Below are 6,052 nucleotides of genomic sequence, written 5' to 3'. Positions count from 1 at the left end.
ATTTCATCTCAAATCTGTGCCTCCTTCAGAATTTTTTTTTCTATCTGCACAGTGGAGGCTGGTGTTTTGTAGTGATGTGACTTACAACTCCACTGTACGTTGACCCACATGCTCCACGTGTTGTAGCATGTATTGTGCTTTTGTTACTGCTGTTTGTTGCTGCATTTCTTACTCTCTGACTTGCCAGGCACGTGGGTCCACTGAGGACTCAAGGTGTGGGTGTTTATCTGCATAGGAGAGATTGTGAGACTGGCATCTGTAAATGTCACTATAGTGCCTCTGAGCACTTGGTGGATACCAGAAAAAAAAAAAAAAACCCTCATATTTTACCAGTTGTAAGCAGGAATTTAGATTAAAAAACTTCAAAGGGTTGAGACTGCTTTTTAGAAACTGCAAGAAGAGGTGACTGTAAAATCTGCTATTGCTCTTCCCGCCCCCCCCCCCCCCCCCCCCCAATTAATAAAAATCCACTTGGCAGATACTCAGAGCTGAGAAGTATATTTGGCATAAATCTTCAACTGCAAACGTAGAATGTCCACAGGGTAAAATTGAAGAGTTATACCTCATTCCATATAGTTGTTCTTGAGCATGCTCTTTTGTTATCATGTTACAGCAGAAAATGCAGGGGAGCAAGACTGCTTGCTGCTACCTGTTGGGTTTAGTCTGTGGGAAATGTTTACAATAAACAATTCCTGTGGGTTTCCATGCCCAGTGGTTTGAACAGGGAAAGTGTCATGTAACCTCAGTGCTGTTATTCCAGTTAGAGCCCTCAGCCTGCATGTGGAAGTGTAGAACCAGATGACAACAAAACAGCTTTCTAAATTAAGGAGAGGGATGGTGTGGCTGGTAACACTGCTTTCAGAAACAGGAAATGGCTGTCACCTGTCATGCTGTGGCTGACAACTCCTCTGGCAAGGACAGCTAACCCCCGTGTAGCAGACAGAGGTGCTGGCTCAGCTCTGCACACTCAGAGCCAAGCCGAAAAAAAAAAAAAAAAAGAAAAAAAAAAAAAAGAAAAGAAAAATAAAGCATGGTATTTATTTAAAAAAAAAAATAAAGAAGGTGTTTCAGACTGCAGGTAGCTCTGGCACCAAGGGCCGTGGGAAGCAGGATTTGTGCTGGTATGTTGTTGTGATATTGTGTAACAGACATTACTGAAAGTGGGAGCTTGAGACGGGGATAGGCAAAGTCTCTTGGCTTCCTTTCAAAACCTGTTTGGGTGGCTGGGATGTTTATCTGGAATGATATGGGCATGCACTTCACTTGCAGGCTACTTGATAAGGAGGCAGATAATCAACTGAGCAGTCTCAGGAGGAAGAAATAAATACAGAGTCTGATCAGAGGTTGGAGGAGAAAATTAGTGGGTTGCTGCTTTGGCGGGCAAAGGTATAGGGAAGATCTTCACAAAGCAAATGTAGTATGCTTGACCCATTGGCAGAGCAGAGGCTGGTGCAGATGGTATGGTGGGAGGTTGTGGGGCACACCTTGAGTAAGTGGGATCTGTGTCAAGTTCCTTTATTGTCTCTCTTGCACAGGATCTGCTGTGTCTTTCATTCTCCTCATCAATTAAAATCTTGACCTGTCTAGCTCAGACACTCAAGCACTACAAAATAAGAAAATGCCAGAATCATAGCAAGTACTTGTATGTAATCTGCTGCCCTGTGCTTACAGGGCTCTTAATCACACAATCACATCTCCTCTTTTTCCCTGTGCTGGGCCTTTCACAAAGTCAATGCCTCAGCCAACATGGGAGTGTCTATGTTCAGCATGCTCTGAGCCCTGCTTTTTTTGTGAACCAGACAAACCTTGCATTGAAGTGCTTAATTTTTTTTTATCAGTTTCCCTATGATCCTTGAAGGCTTGCTGGGATCAAACTAAATCTACTTTGACAGCTTTCAACTATTTGCATTAGTTTATCTCCCTGATAATGAGAAAAGTAAGGGAATATTGTGCCTATGTTACATATGAAGCTCTGATGTACAGAGTTTGAAATCAAGACTGCTGGATAGTTTTGAGAGACTCAGCTGAGATGTAAAAATAATTAGAATTCACTTTACAGTACTTTATATGATTGCAGCATAGCTCCCACTGTCTTAATTGCCTTTGTGATCAGTATTTCCAAAATACAACCCCTGGTATCACAGACTGGGTACCAGCTAGACACCACAGCCTACTGCCTGTGCAGCACCTGGCAGAGCTAGGGTGAGAGTTTAGTGGACCCAGTAGATACTGAGATGTGTCTGGTCTGTAACATTATCCCTTTTCTTAAAAGAGAGATATCTTGAAAACTGGAACAGCTTTCTCCTTTGTTATGCTGTTCTCATTCTTCACAGGAATGCAGCCTATCATGTGCAGTGAGCAAAACAAGGGATCTCTGCAAAGGGAATTTTGTGATCATACAAAGAGACTGTATCTATCTGATTCAAAAAGAAAGGGGAATGAATGACTTCTACACTTCTGGCCACTTCACAGCCTGAGTATACTTCTAATGCAACTTATCTTGATTTTAAATCTGAAGAACAGTTGTTTGAGATAATATATTTTTAATGTTAATGCTCTTTTCCTAAAGAATCATTTTAGATCTACTGTCTCTCAGCCTAATTTGAAAGTATATTGTATAGCAGTAGCTTCAGATGAGAAGGCACATTTTGGTTGGGGATTCAGCTGACAGCAAAGGAAGGGTCGGTAGAGGAGCATACTGCAGTTGCTAGATCTTCATAGCCTGCCATTATTGTCTATCTTCTTCTGCTGTTTCACTTTTCTTTCCTCTGACATTTCCTGACTAGCTCCTGCTCCTTTCACTTTTTTTTTCCTCCTTCCCTGTTTTCTCCTTTCCATCCAATCACATTTACTTCTTTTTCCCACCTGGTTCACACAGAAGGCATGAAGGTTCATGGAGCTGGATATGGCTGTCTGAGGAGAACTGTTTCTCTCAGGGGATGGTGCATGTACATGTCTTGCAGAAATGCAAATGTAGCATTTTGGAAATTAAGCTGATGCAAATTATATGTAACTACTCAAATGTTTAAATACTGGTGCAATTCAGATGGTGGGTGTAGCCTGAGAAAAGACTATATCAATCCAAATATTAGACTATGTCTAATCCTGAATTAAAGTTCCGCTTTAAAAACAAGATGGCAGCTCTTTGCTACAACTGAGTACTTGTGATCTAATCTTTTTTAATGCAGACAAAAAAAAAAATCTTTCTTACTGAGATGACCCATTTTCACTGAAATATAAAGAGGAAAAAACCTAGGGATGTTTTGTTGGTTTTTTTTCTACACTGTGTATCTGCCAAATAGAGAAAACGTAGCAAGTGTAAAAGAAAGACAAGACTAATAGTACAAAACATTAAGTAAAGACTGGAGTTACATTAAACGCAGATTGTCCAGCAGAGGCAGTCTCACTACTGGGGTCCTTCTATTGCTCATGTGTAACCCTGGAGCTAGGAGAACAAACTTTGCAAAACAGATTAGACTGAGATTGTCCCACATACAATTAATGTAATTCAGAGCTGATTCACTGTAGATCAGAAAATGTCCTAAGTATAGAGCTTCTTGGTATGTAAACAGGCTAGCTAGTTTTTAATTCTTGTCCTCTCCCGTACGTAACTGTGTGGGAGCAGACATAGTTACAAAGGACCTTTAAAATCTTTGATTCTGCCAAGTTACAATGGTCTGAAAAACTAGTAGGCAGAGCTCGAGGGAACAACCACATGGTCTGCTTGGTTCTAGATCACAGCCTTTGGCCAACTGGTATGTTCAGTTTCCAGACTCTCTTAACTGTCAAAGGCAAAAATGCATAAATATCTGCAGTTTTCTTCCCAAGGCAAACTGTGGCTTGTGCCACTTCTTTGATTGAGCATTACTCCTGGCTCATCTTGTTCTTCTGGTCCAAAGGATGAGAGGTTTTACTGCTCACAGGGCTTGGGTGTGCCTTTCTCACTAACAGTTCTGGTCCTCCAAAAGCAGAAGAGTTTGTCTGATGATCCATGCCATAAGCAGGATCTTGCCATAAGCTGCTGTTGCCAGCCACTGAGGCGAAATCCAGCTTTTGCTTTGCATTTCTTTCTCCTTGCACCTGTAGCCCAAGGAACTGGCTGTGTGAAAGTGGAACACGAGCTTGTGCTGGGAGGAAGGAATAGTTTGTTGTTAGTTGTGGAGCCTGTCTGAAGCTCTCACCTGCTGCTTGTCCATCCACTCTCCATCATGCCTGCTCACTCCACTGAAAATCTTTTATTTACTCTTGCTGCTTACCTTGCAGGTATTTGCCAGGACATCTATGGGCCCTGCTCTGGAGTTTTGCTTCTAAGCAAAGCCTTGACTTGTAATTTACTCTAAAGCAAACTCACTTGTGTGTCTCAGAACTACTACTCAATTTTGACAAAGATTCAAATTCCTGCCTTCTCCTGTCCTCATTAACTGCCAAAATTTTGCTTTTTAACATGCCATTCTTTTTTCCTCTGAAATGGTATGGGGCTTCACTGTATGGGTTCCTGAAACAGCAAAGGTGAAAAATTTTCTTTGCAAACTTTTTTTTTTTTTTCAATTTAAATGCCAGCACCCAAACAGCCTGGTCTCTTCTGTAACACCTTATTTAATTTAGTTTATAGTAAACCAGATTAACTCTTTGTATTTATATAAACAGCAAATCTGCTAGAAGCCAGGACTGACATTGGTTTTTCTAGAACTAGGCTATGCAGTAATAATCAAAAATTAAGTATGATTTTCTTGTTGCTCACATATTGACATTTTGAATTAGTTAAGCTGCATAAATCTCTTATGTAAACTTGAAGAGAAAAATATATATGGATAATTACTTGGCCTGGGAAAAAACAAACCTAAGAAAAAGTAATCAAAAAACCCCCTCAGTGTTTGTGAGGGATCTCAACTATGTGTACAGCAAATTAATATGAAAAACCACACCCATTGCCATTGTATCTTTCTATGTAAAATAAAAGGAGGCTAAACAAAATCCCAACATTGCAAGTAGCTGCAAACATTTCTTCAGTCAAATGGTCTTAGCTTCCATCACCGTGCCTAGAGCAGCAGCAGCAGGGGGAAGCTAGTAAACTGACATTAAAAATAGGTGTGTCTATCTGTAACAAAAGCAAATTAAACTTTTTGTCTGGCTTGAGAAAACTTTCAGACTTGACAGGTGAAGGTTAAATCAATAAGCAATCACATTCATCACTTTTTGTATATCAAGGCAGACACAGTAAGACAGTTGTAGGGGGTTTTGTTTTTAAATAGCTTTGTTTTTTTAGTCAATAGCAGCAATGGGATTCAGGCTCTGGACAGACATCTATGGAATTTAGCTGTCCTTTTGCAATTGTAAAGCAATTTCAAGTGTGGAAATGTCGATTGTCTTGCACAAGGGACATTACTTAATAACTGTTACTAGTCTACACTGCCTTGTTCTACATATGCTAAAGTGGGACAAGACTAATTAAGCAAGTAAACTGATTTTTAAATTACCCAGTAATTTGATTATGGCTGTTGCACAATTTCATTCCACATAAATCTGAACAATCCCCTGGCAGGTTGAGGTGTGCACTCAGAAACACGTGATGGGCTCTTCGCAGTACAGACTGCAACACCTGACTTGGTTCAATTGTCTTTTATGAATCAAATGGCCCAGGAGCTGTGTTTCACACATGCATTTTTCACTGGTTTAAATTGTGTTGTTATATTTGGTTTCAATGGATTCAATATACATAGCTGAGAAGAGAAATAGACCCTGGTAGTACAATCATGCTGACACACTTCTGCTTGCATGCTTCAGTTAAAAAAGAAATTAGATGTACAACTAGACTGGCCCTTGTTTAATCAGGGGACGTTGATTTCTGTGTGCCCTCAATTTGTCAGTGTTACATCCCCCTTAATTGCTTCTTGCTGTGCTACTACTAAGGCCTAGAATATCAACACTTCATTTTCTTCAACCAGAAGCTGTGTTTCATTATCAGCTGCTAAAATTATTTGGTAAATAGCATTCCTGTGTAGAAAACACAGGAGCTGGACCTGTAAGCTAGTCCCAGCAATGCAGCCAGTGG

Source organism: Onychostruthus taczanowskii, unplaced genomic scaffold (assembly GCF_017590055.1).
Source record: "Onychostruthus taczanowskii isolate IOZ18803 unplaced genomic scaffold, ASM1759005v1 scaffold2, whole genome shotgun sequence".
NCBI classification, from domain to species: Eukaryota; Metazoa; Chordata; class Aves; order Passeriformes; family Passeridae; genus Onychostruthus; species Onychostruthus taczanowskii.
The sequence above is the reverse complement of the archived record's forward strand: the minus strand, read 5'-3'. Positions refer to the sequence as shown.